This window comes from Bos indicus x Bos taurus, chromosome 11 (genome assembly GCF_003369695.1).
Source record: "Bos indicus x Bos taurus breed Angus x Brahman F1 hybrid chromosome 11, Bos_hybrid_MaternalHap_v2.0, whole genome shotgun sequence".
Classification (NCBI taxonomy): domain Eukaryota; kingdom Metazoa; phylum Chordata; class Mammalia; order Artiodactyla; family Bovidae; genus Bos; species Bos indicus x Bos taurus.
Window position 1 is genome coordinate 60027439 of NC_040086.1, and position 19172 is coordinate 60046610.

General features: G+C 38.9%; 1 long non-coding RNA gene across 1 annotated transcript in view; it reads right to left on the reverse strand.

The window, feature by feature from the left end:
- Positions 1–18687, reverse strand: part of LOC113901348 — a 136592-nt gene extending 117905 nt beyond the window's left edge. Inside the window, exon 1 of the long non-coding RNA XR_003513391.1 lies at positions 18473–18687. This is a non-coding gene — a long non-coding RNA (uncharacterized LOC113901348). The remainder of the gene's footprint in view (positions 1–18472) is intronic.
- Positions 18688–19172: the final 485 nt, after the last annotated feature.

Here is a 19172-nt window from a genome sequence, read left to right on the forward strand (position 1 = left end):
AGAAAACTCTAATTCAAAAAGATACATACACCTCAAAGTTCACTGCAGCACTATTTACAATAGCCAAGACATGGGAGCAACCTAAATGTCCACTGACAGACGAAAAGATAAAGATGTGCCATATAGACATAATGAAATACTACTCAACCATGGAAAAGAATGAAATAATGCCATTTGCAGCAACATGAATGGCTCTACAGATGACCATACTAAGTGAAGGAAGTCAGAAAGAAAGACAAATACCATATGCTTATCACTTATATGTAGAGTTTAAAACATGACACAAAAGAACTTACTTATGAAATAGAAACAGACTCACAGACATAGAAAACAAACTTTTGGTTGGCAAAGGGGAAAGGTGGTAGGGGAAGAATAAATTAGGAGTTTGGGATTAGCAAATACAAACTACTATATATAAAATAGATAAACAACAAGGTTCTATGTATAGCATAGAGAACTGTATTCAATATCATGTAATAAACCATAACGGAAAACAAAAAAGAATATGTACATCAGTTCAGTTCAGTTGCTCAGTCGTGCCCAACTCTTTGCGACCCCATGAATTGCAGCACCAGACCTCCCTGTCCATCACCAACTCTCTGAGTTCACTCAAACTCACGTCCATCAAGTCAGTGATGCCATCCAGCCATCTCATCCTCTGTCGTCCCCTTCTACTCCTGCCCCTAATCCCTCCCAGCATCAGGATCTTTTCCAATGAGTCAACTCTTCTCATGAGGTGGCCAAAGTACTGGAGTTTCAGCTTTAGCATCATTCCTTCCAAAGAACACCCAGGACTGATCTCCTTTAGAATGGACTGGCTGGATGTCCTTGCAGTCCAAGGGACTCTTAAGAGTCTTCTCCAATACCACAGTTTAAAAGCATCAATTCTTCAGCGCTCAGCTTTCTTCACAGTCCAACTCTCATCCATACATGACCACAGGAAAAACCATAGCCTTGACTAGACGGACCTTTGTTGGCAAAGTAATGTCTCTGCTTTGAATATGCTGTCTAGGTTGGTCATAACTTTCCTTCCAAGGAATCAGCGTCTTTTAATTTCATGGCTACAATCACCATCTGCAGTGATTTTGGAGCCCAAAAAAATAAAGTCTGACACTGTTTCCCCATCTATTTCCCATGAAGTGATGGGACCAGATGCCATGATCTTCGTTTTCTGAATGTTGAGCTTTAAGCCAACTTTTCCACTCTCCACTTTCACTTTCATCAAGAGGCTTTTTAGTTCCTCTTCACTTTCTGCCATAAGGGTGGTGTCATCTGAATATCTGAGGTTATTGATATTTCACCCGGCAATCTTGATTCCAGCTTATGCTTCTTCCAGCCCAGCGTTTCTCATGATGTACTCTGCATAGAAGTTAAATAAGCAGGGTGACAATATACAGCCTTGACGCACTCCTTTTCCTATTTGGAACCAGTCTGTTCCATGTCCAGTTCTAACTGTTGCTTCCTGACCTGCATATAGGTTTCTCAAGAGGCAGGTCAGGTGGTCTGGTATTCCCATCTCTTTCAGAATTTTCCACAGTTTATTGTGATCCACACAGTCAAAGGCTTTGGCATATATATATAACTAAATAACTTTTCTCTACACCAGAAACTAACCCAACATAGTAAATCAACTGTACTTCAAAAAAAAGAGTAAACAACTTTATTGAGGTATAATTGCACATTTAAAGTGTACACTATTTTGATATATGTATATACCTGTGAAACCAACACTGCCACCAAGATACTAAACATATCAAGCGTACTCTATCACTCCTCAAAGTTTTCATGAACATTTATGTTCCATGAATGTTTATGAACAAAATCCAAATCTTCAGACTCCTAGGCTGGTGCTGCTTCTTTTATACCTGAAGGAAATTTGTGTTATTGACTGATATTTATGCTACTGTACATTTATGGAAAAGAACGTAATTGAAAATAAAAGATTTTATTTATAGAAGCCCCAATATATACTACAGACACTATGAATTCTGCCATCCAGTGAGACATCCTGCCTGCTTCCTGATGAATCATCAATTCAAAGTCCTTCCAGAGACCTTGCCCTTGGATTCTGGGAGGTAACCAGGTTTATTGTGTCTTTATAATAACTTCCCTTTTTGCTCTCTGCTTATGCAACTTTAAGCAGAACTCTTGCCATTTGTTATCTCAATTTCTTCCTCTTTATCTCAGTTTTATTCCTTTTTTTCTGTGAGGATGGAGGTGAAGTTCCTGTGCTTCTAATATAAACTGTCTGGGTTCAAAACCCACTTCTCTTACTTACAAACTACAGAGCTTTGGGCAGGTTCAGATTAGATCAGATCAGATCAGTCGCTCAGTTGTGTCCGACTCTTTGCGACCCCATGAATCTCAGCACGCCAGGCCTCCCTGTCCATCACAAACTCCCGGAGTTCACTCAGACTCATGTCCATCGAGTCAGTGATGCCATCCAGTCATTTCATCCTCTGTCGTCCCCTTCTCCTCTTGCCCCCAATCCCTCCCAGCATCAGAGTCTTTTCCAATGAGTCAACTCTGCATGAGGTGGCCAAAGTACTGGAGTTTCAGTTTCAGCATCAGTCCTTCCAAAGAAATCCCAGGGCTGATCTCCTTTAGAATGGACTGGTTGGATCTCCTTGCAGTCCAAGGGACTCTCAAGAGCCTTCTCCAACACCACGGTTCAAAAGCATCAATTCTTTGGCGCTCAGCCTTCTTCACAGTCCAACTCTCACATCCATACACGACCACAGGAAAAACTATAGCCTTGACTAGACGGACCTTTGTTGGCAAAGTAATGTCTCTGCTTTTGAATATGCTATCTAGGTCGGTCATAACTTTCCTTCCAAGGAGTCAGTGTCTTTTAATTTCATGGCTGCAGTCACCATCTGCAGTGATTTTGGAGCCCAAAACAATAAAGTCTGACACTGTTTCCACTGTTTCCCCATCTATTTCCCATGAAGTGATGGGACCGGATGCCATGATCTTCGTTTTCTGAATGTTGAGCTTTAAGCCAACTTTTTCACTCTCCATTTTCACTTTCATCAAGAGGCTTTTTAGTTCCTCTTCACTTTCTGCAATAAGGGTGGTGTCATCTGCATATCTGAAGTTATTGGTATTTCACCCAGCAATCTTGATTCCAGCTTGTGCTTCTTCCAGTCCAGCTTTTCTCATGATGTACTCTGTATATAAGTTAAATAAGCAGGGTGACAATATACAGCCTTGACGAATTCCTTTTCCTATTTGGAACCAGTCTGTTGTTCCGTGTCCAGTTCTAACTGTTGCTTCCTGACCTGCATACAGATTTCTCAAGAGGCAGGTCAGGTGGTCTGGTATTCCCATCTCTTTCAGAATTTTCCACAGTTTATTGTGATCCACACAGTCAAAGGCTTTGGCATAGTCAATAAAGCAGAAATAGATGTTTTTCTGGAACTCTCTTGCTTTTTCCATGATCCAGGTTCTCTCTCTGCAAAGCCTGGTAGTTTGATATTAAATTCTTGGTGAATGTTACATACAACTATTTTCTCTGTAAACTGGCTTATATACTACTCAGCCCACATGGCAGAGATGTCCAAATCTCCTGTCTCATAGGTCATCCCCTCCCCAATCTCTAGGTTTTACATCTATATCTTTAAGAGACTAGTTTATTAAAAGCAGAATCCTAGCCAACATAATGTTCTAAATTGGAAAACAATTACTAAAACTGATTTTACTTCTATATTTCTTTCTGGAACCAAGTAATATTTTCATGCAAATCTACATTAAAGGGTTTTTTTTTTTTTTGAGATATGTATATATATGGGAACATTAGATGTGAACTAGTTAGTTGTGAAAGAATTAGTAGTTTTGCTTTTAAAAAATCAAATCAAATGTACCTTTTGTTACTGCTGTATAATAAATCCTTAATGTATAATATTTCATTTAATCCACATGTCTCCCCACTGAGTAAGCTGAGGAGGAAGAGGATGCATTGGTCTTGCTGTCTTATGTGGCAGAGGTGGACGAGGTAGAAAGGGAGACAGGAATACTCAATGCAACACAAAGGAAATACATCATAGTTTCTGTCTGACTTTTTTGGTTTTTCCTTTCTCTAAAAACGTTCATATACCACAAACCACATGATATTCTGTAATATGAACACTTAGGCAATAATGATGGAGACACAAAAAAAGTCTCATACAGTTTTTGCCCCACAGTTTTTAGATTTTCACACGAAGACACATACACAAGTTTACTACTTCAATAATGATTTACTATTAGCATGATGATTTACCACTCACTAAGTGAGAGTGAATCATAAAGATCTTCATCCTTGTCTTCACATTGAGTAATCTGGGAAAGAGCAGGAGGAGGGGTTGCTCTTGCTGTCTTAGGGGTGGAAGAGGTGGAGAAGATGGAAGGGGAAGCAAGAGAGACAGGAACACTCAGTGTAACTTTAAGGAAATATTGTAATTTCTGAATGACTTTTTTGCTTTTTCATTTTTCTAAAAATGTTTCTATATGGTAGCCACCACTATTTGCTTTAGTTTCAGTGCCCATATGATAGAAGTCCTGAGGTCATAAAAGAAGTCAAAAGTAGCCTTGAATAATTGGGACCTTTCTGCCAGATTGTCTTATGTCAATTTGTTTTTTGGCACTGCTTCTTCTACATCTTCCTCATTTTCTGGTCTTGGTTCAGAAGCACTCTTCTCCACCAAGTCATCTTCTGTTAATTCCTCTGATGTGGTGTCTACTAGCTCTTGAATTTCTCCAAGATCTAGATCTTGAAACTCTTCACTCCCCCTCGCTACCTTTGTTGCCATATCCATAATCTCTTTCACGATCCCCTTGACTGGTTCTGTTGTAAATTCTGTGAAGTCATGCATAACAGCTAGACACAGTTTTCTCCAGCAGGAATTTATCCTTTCAGGTTTGATGGCTTTCAGTGCTTTTTGTACAACAGTGATGGCATATATTCAATGGTATAATCCTTCCAGACTTTTATGATCTTCTATTGGGTTTCTCTTCCATAGCACTGACAATCTTTTCCATAAAGTACCATACATAATGAGGTTTAAAGTTCCTTATAACCCCTTGATCTGGGATTCCTTGGTGGCTCAATGGTAAAGAAACTGCCTGCAATGCAGGAGACCTGGGTTTGATCCATGGGTCAGGAAGATCCATTGGAGAAAGGAATGGCTACCCACTCCACTATTCTTGCCTGGAGAATTCAATGGACAGAGGAGCCTAGCAAGCTCCATGACAGTCCACGGAGTCACAAAAAGTCAGACACGACTGAGCAACTAACACTTTCACATGACCCCTGATCTAGAGGCTGGATTACAGACGTGTCTAGTGGCAAGCAACCACTTCAACACCTTTGGAGTTGAACTCTTGAGGTCTGAAGTGGCCAAAGGCATTGTCCAGTATCAAAAGAAATTTAAAAGGCAATTACTTACTGGCAAAGGTACTTCCTGACTTTAGAGACAAAACGTTGACAGAACCAATCAAGAAAAAGTGTTCTGGTAGTGTAGGCCTTCTTATTGTAAAACCAAAAGACTGGTGTTATCTTTTCCCTTCATGGTTTAGGAGTTAGCAGCTTTATAGATAAGGGCAGTCCTGATCATAAACTGGACTGCATTTGCACAAAATAGTAAAGTTAGCTTATCCTTTCCTTAAATGCTGGTGCTCACTTCTCTTCCTTACTAATAAATGTCTTTTGTGGCATGCCCCTCCCCCCACCAGAACAGAATACTTTTGTCTGCATTAAAAACTTGTTTAGGCAGACATCCTTCCTCCTCAAGGATTCTTTTAATGACAACTTTTCTGCTGTCTGTTGCTGAGCAGAAGCTTCTTCTTCTATTATCTTGACATTTTAAAGCCAAACTTCTTTTTAAAATTATCAAACTATTCTTGCTGACATTAATTTTTCCAGCTTTAGGTCTTTCACCTTCCTTTTAAGTTGTCATATGACTTCATTTTTTCTGGAATCATATTAGACTCCATAGATAAGTCTTTCTTACAACAATACTTCACCCACACAAAAGGGTTACATTTTCAATATGAGATAAAAAGGCATTTCATCAACAGTGCAAAGTTTTGCAACAGTTACAAGTTTCTGTAGCTGCAGCTATGGTTTCATTTTCCTTTTCCCTTTTAAACAATGGTCTTTACACTGGATTTCTATATCTTGAAATGGTGGGTAACCACAGCTGCAGATCAAACAGATCAATCTATGCTGCATATCAAACAGTTCAAATTTTTCTTGTAATATAATGACTCTGCTTCTTGTAAGAACTTCCAGGATCATTAGCAGCACTTCATATGGGTCCTTGGTGTTATTCAAAGTTTACGGCATTGCACTAAACACGAAAAATCTTTGAAAACCATAAGAGATAATTTTTTACTGCAATATAGAATTTACTAGAGACACAACTGCTCACATGGAGATATTTAGTGTCACATAGAGTTTTACTTGCAACACGAAACACTAGAGTTCATTGTTATAGCAACAGGAGGTAGCTATGAAATTATCAAAGTAGTACGCTATGTGTCATAGTTAATTTTATGCAGTTATGATTTAGTACTGCATCTTTATGTTTGTTTATCTTTTTCTTAACTGGGAATGTTTCCATGTATGGTCTGTAAGTGTCTGTGTAAATTTTGAAAAAATTTGAACTTTTTATAATAGACTTGTATATATTTTATAGTTGTTGATGTTCAGCCAGTAAGTCAAGTGTGACTCTTTGCGACTCCATGAACTGCAGCACGCCAGGCTTACCTGTCCTTCACTATCTTCCGGAGTTTGCTCAAACTCATATCCATTGAGTCAATTATGTCATCCAGCCATCTCATCCTCTGTCACCCCCTTCTCCTCCTGCCATCAATTTTTCCCAGCATCAGGGTCTTTTCCAGTGAGTTGGCTCTTCACATCAAGTGGCCAAAGTACTGGAGCTTCAGCTTCATCATCAATACTTCCAGTGAATATTCAGAGTTGATTTTTTTTTCGGTTTGACTGGATGATCTCCTCACTGTCCAAGGGTGAGGACAGTGAGTGCGTTCACTGTCCTTAGAGTGTGTTCTCTGGCACCACAATTTGAAAGCATCAGTTCTTCAGTGCTCAGCCTTTTTTATGGTCCAACTCTCACATCCATACATGACTACTGGAAAAACCAGTTTTGACTATAGACTTGTCAGCAAAGTGATGTCTCTGCTTTCTAATATGCTGTCTACGTTTGTCAAAGGTTTTCTTCCAAAGAGCAAGCGTCTTTTAATTTCATGGCTGCAGTCACCATCCACAATGATTTTGGAGCCCAAGAAAAGTAGTCTGTCGTGGTTCCCACTTTTCCCCCATCTATTTGCCATGAAGTGATGGGACCAGATAGCAGGATTTTCATTTTTTGAATGTTGAGTTTTAAACCAGCTTATTCACTCTCCTTTTTTACCCTCATCAAAAGGCTCTTTAGTTCCTCTTCACTTTCTACCATTAGAGTGGTTTCATCTGCATATCTGAGGTTGTTGGTATTTCGCCCAGAAATCTTAATTCCAGCCTGTGAGTCATCCAGCCTGACATTTCTCTTGATGTTCTCTGAATATAAGTTAAATAGGCAAGGTGACAGTATACAGCCTTGACGTAGTCCTTTCCCAATTTTGAACCAGTCTGTTCCATGTCCAGTTCTAACTGTTGCTTCTTGATATGCATACAGGTTTCTCAGGAGACAGGTAAGATGGTCTGGTATTCCCATCTCTTTAAGAATATTCTACAGTTTGCTGTGATCCACATAGTCAAAGGCTTTAGCATAGTCAATGAAGCATATATATTTTTTTAATTTTCTTGCTTTTTCTATGATCCAATGGATGTTGGCAGTTTGATCTCTGGTTACTCTGCCTTTTCTAAATCCAGCTTGAACACCTGGAATTTCTTGGTTCATTTACTGTTGAAGCCTAGTTTGAAGGATTTTAAGCATTACCTTGCTAGCATGTGAAATGAGCACAGTTGTACAGCAGTCTGAACATTCTTTGGCATTGCTTTTGGGGACTGGGATGAAAACTGACCTTTTCCAGTCCTGTGGCCACTGTTGAGATTTCCAAATTTGCTGGCATATTGAGTGCAGCCCTTTCACAGCATCATCTTTTAGGATTTGAAATAGCTCAGCTAGAATTCCACTACCTCCACTAGTTTTGTTCGTAGTGATATTTCCTAAGGCCCACTTGACTTCGCATTAAACAATGTCTGGCTCTAGGTGAGTGATCATACCATCGTGATTATCTGGGTCATTAAGACCTTTTTTTGTACAGTTCTTCTGTGTAGTATTGCCACCTCTTCTTTATCTCTTCTGCGTCTGTTAGGTCCTTGCTCTTTCTGTCCTTTATTGTGCCTATCTTTGCATGAAATAGTCCCTTGGTATCTCTACTTTTCTTGAAGAGATCTCTAGTCTTTCCCATTCTATTGTTTTCCTCTATTTCTCTGCATTGTTTACTTAAGAAGGCTTTCTTATATCTCCTTGCTATTCTCTGGAACTCCACATTCAGTTAGGTTTCTCCTTTCTCCTTCGCCTTTTGCTTCTCTTCTTTTCTCAGCTATTTGTAATACCTCCTCAGACAAGCACTTTGCCATCTTACATTTCTTTTTCTTGGAAATGGTCTTGGTCAGCACCTCCTGCACAATGTTATGAACTACCATCCAGTAAATGATACTTCAGCAAATGATAAAATACTCTAGTACCTGTGTATATTTTATGCATTCATGACACACCTTACTTCTTTTTGATATTTCTAGGCTACACAATTTTTGAGTTATTTTCAAACTGTCACAAATCTAAAAAAAGTTTTGAATATATTTTTTGAAAAATTATGCGTTTAAACTGCCTTCACAGTTCAGTCCCAAGTTGTTCAAGGATCAACTGTATATATACATATGCACACGCACACACACACAGAGACATAGAACAAATCTCTTATTACTTAAGGCAGACAATCAAAACCTGACATCCAATATTCTTTAAAAACTTGAGTTATTTACTTTCAATGACATTGTTTCATAGGACATAAAATTAAGATGTTAGCTAACTTTTTCTTGCATGTAATAGCTAATGAAAACACATTAACAAAGCAGTCATGTCAAGTATTTTAAACTGTCCTTGAAAGGGTAGACACCAAGAGTTCTCCATGGACTCCCCACTGTTCTTAGGGTAGAGTTTCTGCCTCTTCTCTTTGCACCTTCTTATCCCTGATCAAAGCACTTTCAAAGAATTGTTTACACTTAATTTTTACTGACTCTCCTTTCTCTCTTGAGCCTACTCCAATCAGATTTTCCTCCCACTGTGTCATAAAAACTGCACTTACCAGAATCAACAATGACCTCCATGCAGTCAAATCTCAAGGAGAAATCTCAGTTCATATCTCATACCACCTAACACTAGCATTTGATTTATTGGTTGGTTTCTTCTTCTTGAAATAGTTTTGTCACTAAATCTCCAAGTCACCTCCCTCTTCGGTTCTCCTTCTACCTCAACGGCCATTCTTTCTCAGCATTCTTTGCTGAATTCTCCTTTATCTTCTTAACCTCTAAAAATTCAAGTGTCCAGGACTCACTGCCTAAACTTCTTCTCTTCCTATCTACACACTCACTCATTGAAGTTTTCATCTAGTCCATGACTTTAAATGCCATTTACATGCTGCTGCCTCCGAAATTCCTATGTCGGGTTCAACTCCTATGCAAACTACATATCCCACAGGCTATTTCCCATCTCCATTTGTATGTCTACAGGCATTTCAACAAGCCCAAAACTAAACTGCTAATCTTCTGCCCTAGAGTGCTCTTCCTTCAAATTTACCACTTCATAAAACAGTAACACCATTCTTCCACTTGCTCAGGCCCAAATCTTAGAACCACACTTGACTCCTCTCCTTCTCACACATCCCACATCCGATTCATTAGAACATCCAGTCAACTGTACTACAAAACTTATTCACACTACCAGTCACACTACTTCTCACTACCTCCTCCTCTTGCCACCTTGGACCAAACCTCGATAATCTCATGTTCCTTTCACTTAGTCAATTTTTCACCCTGTGAAGCAAAGCATTTAAAAGGTTAAGTTGGATTGTTACTTTTCCTACAGCTTCCCATTTTACTCAGAATGAAAAGTCTTTGTGACTATAACCCCTTATATGATGTTTCCACCATTACCACCTCCACCAACTCTTTGATCTCATTTCCTACTGCTCTCCCTCTTGCTCACCTATCATATCTACAATGTTGTCCTTACTATTCCTCACACACACCGAGCACACCCTATCTCAGGGTCTTTGTATTTCTAACATTCTCCAAGTATTCCTACGTAATGCTCTACCTTCGTCACCTAGGTCTTTCCTAACTATCCCATATAAAATAAATCCCCTCATCTTTTCAATACTCTATCCTGATTTAGTATTCATAAAACCTTTTTTATTTTGAAATAATTGTAGATTCATAAGCACTTGCAAGAAATAATAGAGATCCTGTGTACCCTTTACTCAGTATCCCCCAGTGGCCACATTTTACAAAACTACAGTGCAATATTGCTGTTGATACAGCCAAGATACAGGACATTTCCAGTTCTATCAAGGCTTCATGGTGCTCTTTTACAGCCACACCCACGACCCTCTAACCTCTACTCCCTTCTAACCCTCAGCAACCACTAACCAGTTCATTTCTAGTTGTTTTTATTTCAAGAATGTTATATAAATGTAATCATATATATTAACTTTTGGGGATTGGCCTCTTCCACATAACATTATTCCTTGGAGATTCATCCATGTTGTTGTGTCATGGCATTTTTTTACCACCTGATATACAAATATATATTTTTATTTGCTTCTTAGGCTAAGTGAAGGACAGGGAAGCCTGGCATGCTGTAGTCCATGGGGTTGCAAAGAGTTGGAAACGACTGATCGACTGAACAACAAGGCTAAGTTTCCTGAGAGCAGGGAATCTATTTTGTACACTGTACTATAGTGTAGATATAAAATAAACATTTGTTGAATAAATTAAGTCCAGACTCTTTAACATGACTGATAAGACCCAAATGAAGCATGCTTATCTTTCCAACCTTATCTTTCATTTCCATGACTCCTCCACACTGCCACACCACTCCCATCCAGACACACTAAATAGTGAATAATGCCATTCAATTACACTAAACATCTTGCCATTTATAGCAGATTGCGTATGTGCTCTGATTTTTTTCATATTTACTATTCATAACAGTGGGTCTCAAACAGTAGTGTACCTCAGAACCACAGGGATGATCAGGTTTATTAAAACAGACTGCTAGGCTCCAACTTCGGAGAAGGCAATGGCAACCCACTCCAGTACTCTTGCCTGGAGAATCCCATGGACGCAGGAGCCTGGTGGGCTGCCATCTACGGGATCACACAGAGTCAGACACGACTGAAGCGACTTAGCAGCAGCAGCAGCAGGCTCCAACTTCAGAGTTTTAAATTCAGGAAGTCTGAAATAAGTCCTGAGAATCTGCATTTCTGACAAATTCCCAAGTGATGTTGATTCAGCTTGTCAATGAATTGTATGTGGAAAATCACTGTCTCAGAACATTTTAAAATTTCCCTCCCCATTTCACATGCCTAATTTCATTGTTAACTTCTAGTCCTTCCCTTACCCTAGAACATGGTGTTCATGGTACACTGTACTTACCCTATCACATCACTTATCACAGGATATTATAATGTCCTATTTATGTGTGCTTCTTTTCCACCAAACGATATTCCCAGCACTTAGTACAGTCTGATACAGACTAAGCACTCAATGTATATGATGACTGAATACGTTCCTTAATTTTGACACCTTAAAAGACTCAACTGAAATAGTATCTTTACAGTCATAGGATATTTAGAAGGAAGTACTTCTATATGCTAGAAATAAAAGATGAAAACACCAAGGATCATTTAAGGCAATTTTTAATATTAAGATTTTATAGAAAGTATTATTGTTTATTGCAGTTCTTTTCAACCAAAAAAATACACCACACATTGAAATAATGACTGATGACAAAGGTTAAGAATGCAAGTTAAGGTACTTTAAACATTATTTTTTCAATAATTACTTCAAAGTCTGTATTTTGTTTTTCTAAAAGTGTACTCTCTTGCTTTCAGACTAAACACCCAAACCACAGACTATCTAACCCAGCCAGGACTTCAAAGAACACTGTAATTGACCCCCAGTGCTCACCAGATGTTGAAATCAGAACATATTCACTTGTACGGATCTATAGACTATTACTAAAATTCCAAAATCCAAAAAATCTTTAGAAACCTAAAGTTTTTCACAAGTTTGAGTCAAATTCATTTAGCAGCAAAATCTTACCTGAACATATATGTGGTTACTATATAGGTCATATAGCTTTATCCAAATTAGTGTTAATACTAACGCATTTTTTGTGGCATGTTTGATGTTTGATTTTAAGATGCTGCTCTAGACCCCACTGAAGTGTTACAGAAAATATGGTATATACACTATATTCCTGCCTAAAATCCCAACAATTTTGAATTCTGAAACACACTTGACCCAGAGGGTTTGGATAAATTTACATGACTATATTAAGAATGAGAAGTCAATTTCTCTAACCCTTACATTTTTGTCTACTATATTTGAAATATTTATCCAAATAATGTCCCCTACTGTTTTATCCAATTTTCTGTTGATGGGTGGGGCTGTGTTCCCTCCGTTATTTACCTGGGGCCAAACTATGGTGGAGGTAATGAAGATGATGGCAATGGTGACCTCCCTCAAAAGGTCTCATGCAAGCGCTGCTCATGACGGTGTGATCATCACCTAGAGCCAGACATCCTGGAATGTGAAGTCAAGTGGGCCTTAGGAAGCATCACTACAAACAAAGCTAGTGGAGGAGATGGAATTCCAGTCGAGCTATTTCAAATCCTAAATGATGATGATGTGAAAGTGCTGCACTCAATATGCCAGCAAATTTGGAAAACTCAGCAGTGCTCACAGGACTGGAAAAGGTGTTCTCCTTCCAACCTCAGAGAATGCTCAAACTACCACACAATTACACTGATCTCACACTCTAGTAAAGTAATACTCAAAATTCTCCAAGCCAGGCTTCAACAGTATGTTAACTGTGAACTTCTAGATGTTCAAGCTGGTTTTAGAAAAGGCAGAGGAACCAGAGATCAAATTGCCAACATCTGCTGGATCATCAAAAAAGCAAGAGAGTTCCAGAAAAACATCTATTTCTGCTTTATTGACTATGCCAAAGCCTTTGACTATGTGGATGACAACAAACTGTGGAAAATTCTGAAAGAGATGGGAATACCAGACCACCTGACCTGCCTCCTGAGAAACCTTTACACAGATCAGGATGCAACAGTTAGAACTGGATATGGAAGAGGAGTACATCAAGGCTATATATTGTCACCCTGCTTATTTAACTTATATGCAGAGTACATCATGGGAAATCCTGGGCTGGATGAAGCTCAAGCTGGAATCCAGATTTCCAGGAGAAATATCAATAACCTCAGAAATGCAGATGACACTGCCCTTATGGCAGAAAGCGAAGAACTAAAGAGCCTCTTGACGAACGTGAAAAAGGAGACTGAAAAGTTGGCTTAAAGTTCAACATTCAGAAAACTAAGATCGTGGCATCCCATCCCATCGCTTCATGGCAAATAGATGGGGAAGCAATGGAAAGTGACAGACTTTATTTTGGGGGGCTCCAAAATCACTGCAGATGGTGACTGCAGCCATGAAAAAGACGCCATTAAAAGACACTTGCTCCTTGGAAGAAAAGTTATGACCAACCTAGACAGCACATTATAAAGCAGAGACATTACTTTGCCAACAAAGGTCCATCTAGTCAAAGCTATAGTTTTTCCAGTAGTCATGTATGGATGTGAGAGTTGGACTGTGAAGAAAGCTGAGCAGCCAAGAATTGATGCTTTTGAACTGTGGTGTTGGAGAAGACTCTTGAGAATCCCTTGGACAGCAAGGAGATCCAACCAGTCACTCCTAAAGGAAATCAGTCCTGAATATTCATTGGACAGACTGATGCTGAAGCTGAAACTCCAATACTTTGGCCACTTGATGTGAAGAACTGACTCATTGGAAAAGCCCCTGATGCTGGGAAAGATTGAAGATGGGAGAAGGGGATGACAGGGAATGAGATGGTTGGGTGGCATCACTGGCTCAATAGACATGAGTTTGAGTAAACTCTGGGAGTTGGTGATGGACAGGGAGGCCTGGCATGCTGTAGTCCAGGGGATCTCAAAGAGTCAGACATGACTGAGTGACTGAACTGAACTGATTGTTTTATCGTTTTGTATCTGAAAGACTGGTCTTAATAAAAAGAGTTTTCAGAGCTGTGGTACATATACACAAAGGAATATTATTTGGCTATTAAAAAGAATGCATTTGAATCAGTTCTGATGAGGTGGATGAAACTGGAGTCTATTATACAGAGTAAGTCAGAAAGAAAAACACCAATACAGTATATTAACATACATATATGGAATTTAGAAAGATGGTAACAATGACGCTATGCAAGACAGCAAAAGAGACACAGATGTAAAGAACAGACTTTTAGACTCTGTGGGAGAAGGCAAGGGTGGGATGATTTGAGACAATAGCGTTGAAACATGTATATTATCATATGTGAAATAGATTGCCAGTCCAGGTTCGATGCATGAGACAGGGTGCTCAGGGCTGGTGCACTGGGATGACCCTGAGGGTGGGATGGGGAGGGAGGTGGGATGGGGGTTCAGGATGGGGAACACATGTACACCCATGGCTGATTCATGTGAATGTATGGCAAAAACCACCACAATATTGTAAAGTAATTAGCCTCCAATTAAAATAAATTTTTAAAAAAGAAAAAAATAAAAATAGTTTTCAGGAAATTGCTTGTGGTCCAGCAGTTACGACTCTGACTCTCACTGCTGAGGGCCTATGTTCAATGGCTGGTCAGGGAACTAAGATCCCACAAACTGCATGGCACAGCCAAAAGAAAGTTTCTTCATTTTATCTAACATTAGCTAAATACTGTTGGGAACTCAATGTTTCTATTCATATATGATACTTTCTTTTTAAATCAAGGAAACTCTATACTTCTTTGGGATCCTCGTGGCTCACTACCATCAGATGAATCATCATCATCCTCAAATGAATCATCACCAGCACAACTGAAAGTATAGAACTAAAAAAAAATGCCTTGTGGGAAACATATCATTTTGAAATCCACCTCAAAGGCTAATGTCACATTTACAAGTCATTGACATTTGGCAGACTCAACTGATGAAAGTAGAATTTTTGTAGATTAAAATGTAAAGGGGACAACAACAACAGATTTATCACTGTAAAGAGGAAAACACCTTAAATACATTTAGGAATGAATTGAACAAAAAATATATAGATCTATGAAGAAAATGCCACTGGGAAACATTAAAAGAAAGCTTGGGTAAACAGAGGGCCACGTACTTCTATTCAGCATATTTGGTTTCAAAAGAAAGAGGAATCATTTAGGTGACTTTAAATTGAAAGAGAAGTTTATTTGAAGAGTAGTACCTTGTGTAGATAGGTTTAGTAGGGCAAACCAGGACCCGGAAAGTTCCAGAACCCCAGGCAACTAACTTCCCTACCACTCACTTCTAGGAACCCAGGGCTTTGTAACTCTTCTGCTCTCTATCTGTCGCTCTCTGCAGGCCTATTTGGTCTACACACTTGCATGTGGGTCAGACATCTCTCCCTCCCTTATGTGCTAGTATCATCACTTTCTAGGTTGAGACCAGGTAAGACTAATTGCAAATTTCTCAAGAGAGAATCTGATTGGGCCAGTTTGAATCCTACTCCTGGTCCAATCAGCTATGGTAGGGGAAGGAAGAGGGTTAAGTGGGTGCCTGCTCACTAACAAAAGATAAAGACTGGAACATGAGGAAGTGGTGCAGGCAAATTGAATGGCATGTCTCTTATAGATGAGCAGACTGCATACCGTGGAGAGGCAATACAACATAAGAGGTTAACAGCACAGGCTCTGGGACCAAACTGCCTGAATTTGACTTTAAGTCAAATTAGTTGCTTGACCTTCAACAAGTTTCTTGACCTTCAATAAGTTATTCAATCTCTTTATGCTTCAGTCTTCTCATCTGTAAAATGAGGATGATGATAATAGGGTTGCTGTGGGGATTGAATGAATGAACACAAAGAAAGCACTCAGTTAAAAACTACTTATTTATTATTTTTATAAAGATACCCATCTCCCCTAAATTAATCTATAAAATTAATGCAAGTCCAATCAAAATCACAACTCTTTAAATCTGACAAAGCAATTTTAAAGTTACTATGGAAGAAATATCTATGGAGAGGATGGCATAAGTAGAATGGGAGGAATATATAGACTGATGCAAGCTCATGTCATAGATCTTATGATGGTTGTTTCACATTATATTTTTTAATGTACATATATGACAAAATTTTCTTTTATATACATCAAAAATATTTTTAAGAAACAATTCTTTAAAAATATATTCCAAAAAAGAAGACTATTAACCATGGATTTACCCTACCAGCAGTTTAAAAATAATTTAAAAGTATATTAAAACAATATTATTATCCAATAACAAGTCAATGGAATAGAAAATAAAGTATATGTGGAAATTTAGTACAGTATAAACTTAGAATTTTAAATCAGAGAGAAGACTGGGTGGTGTTCAATAAATAGTGTAGGGCAACCAAGTCATTTAGGGGGAAAAAAAAATCATGCTAGATTCTTCCCTTCTTCCTCCTAACTGAACTTCAAAAGGACTAAATATTGAACTATTTTTAAGAAGATATCTAAAAATGTTAAAAGAAAATACACAGGTAAGCATGACATTAAAGCTGGAAACAGAAAAAGACCTACCTAAAAATGTCTTTCTTCACAACAACCCCATCAGCTTTAACTTCTACTCATTTGCACTTATTTATGGATTCTGAGAAGGCAATGGCACCCACTCCAGTACTCTTGCCTGGAAAATCCCAGGGATGGAGAAGCCTGGTAGGCTGCAGTCCATGGGGTCCGGAAGAGTCGGACATGACTGAGTGACTTCACTTTCACTTTTCACTTTCCTGCACTGGAGAAGGAAATGGCAACCCACTCCAGTGGTCTTGCCTGGAGAATCTCAGGGACGGAGGTCCCTGGTGGGCTGCTGTCTTTGGGGTTGCACAGAGTCGGACACGACTGAAGTGACTTAGCAGTAGCATGGATTCTGATTCTGATTAATTCTATATAAAATTTTTACATAATACAAAATTGAACACATAAAATTTTGTTATATATTTTATATAATCTTATCATGTACTTTTCTTGTACCTCTTGTCTTTCTACTTAGCCCACACATCATTGGCATAGTCCATTCTTCACTCTGCTTCTCTCTCCTCTCTTAAAATAACTTTCTTTTAAAGTTATAAACATGTAGTTTTTAAGTGAATTTTAGTATTGTTTTCTTGAGCTCTATCTATAAAGTATCTTTTTTTGCATTTTAATTGAAATTGATAATGTACAAATAATTTAGAAATGAATTGTATTCTTTGCTATTTTAGTTCATCTGGCATCATATGTTATTTTCCCTAGACTGCCTTTTTTCCTTCAATAAAAGTTTTATTGGGGGGTGGAAGCCATACATAGAAAAAGAAGACAAGAAAAACTTTTCAGCAAATAAACACCACAAGCTATATTATAAAAGACAAATTTAAAAAGGTAAAAATATTTGTGATTACATTCAGACAAAAGTTAATATTCCTAATTTACAAAAAGCTCTCATAATTTAAAAAAAAACGTTAATATTCCAGATAGGCAGAAATCATGAACTGGCAATTCACAAAAATAGAGCCAATAAATATATGTAAGATGCTCAGTTTTACACTTGGTCAACCAGATGCAAATCAAAACAAGATGAAAAGGTGATAAGAGATATTTTTTAAGGTGATAAAGATCACAAAGATTAACAATACTCAAGACCTGCAAGAAGACCACCTAGCTATCGTTCACCCACTATGTTGGTGGAAAACTACTACTTTTCAAGGGAAGAGTCTGGTAACAACATATAGAACTTTCTAAATGCGCATTCCCTTTGACCCAGTAAATGTATTTCTATGAATTTATGTTAAGGAAAATCAGGGAAATGTACAGGTTTATGTATAATAATCATCTAGTATTGTTTGTACAACTGAAAAACTGTAAATACCTTAAAAGTCCAACAATCTAGAAACTGATTGAACATATTAATACTATATCCATATAGCCATTAAATCCATACAGCCATTAAAAACGCTAATGTAACCTACTTTATCTGGAAAGATATAAGGCATTTGGAAAACAGAATATGCTCATATTTTCCTATTAAGAAAAAAAAGTTTATGTGTATGTACGAAAACTCTGTTTATACAGAACTAAGTTAATACGTTATTTCTGGGTGACGAGATTGAGAGTTTTTCTTTTACATACGTTTATGTACTTACTATTGGACAGTTTTGCAGGGAGCAGGCATTTTTAAAAAAAAGCAGTATTCTTCTTACAATCACAGAATACAAGGACACTTAATTTGCGGAGGTAAATGGGCCTCGGGTGAGACGATCCTGCTACAGCGGGAGCGGAGGGAAAAGTTCCCAGACCGCCGAGCCTCGCCCTACTGCTCAGGCGAGAGCACAGCGACCGGAAACACGCCACGCGAGATCTCGGGGATTCTGGGTATGGACGTACCCGCATTACCTCTCAAGGAAGAAAGTGTTACCGTTTGAAAACTATTTATCTCTTTCCTTTAACACAACACCTATCACTGCAGTCAAAGGACGTTTCTATCCTGAGAGGGGTGCGGGGGAGGTCGGCAGAGTTAAAGTTTTTCCTGAAAATGAAAGGCTCCCCCTCTCCCATCCACCCGCCTCTTCCCGTCATTCTGGAGGCGCTTAGAGGCCGCCGCGGGGGAAGGCCGTTTCTCTGGGTGACGATTTACAAGAACGCTGCCAGCGTCAACAACGCTGGCCGACTATTGTGTGTTACTGCTGCCTAGAAAGGTGGACGGGGCACAGCGCAGCGTGGGACGTGGAGGCGAGGTACACACTGATTGGCCCGCGGCTGCCCAGGCCGCTGCTGGGGGCGGGGCGGCGTGCCAGGCGGGGTGGCGCGCGTGCGCAAAGGCTTCCCCTCGAGCCGGACAGTTTC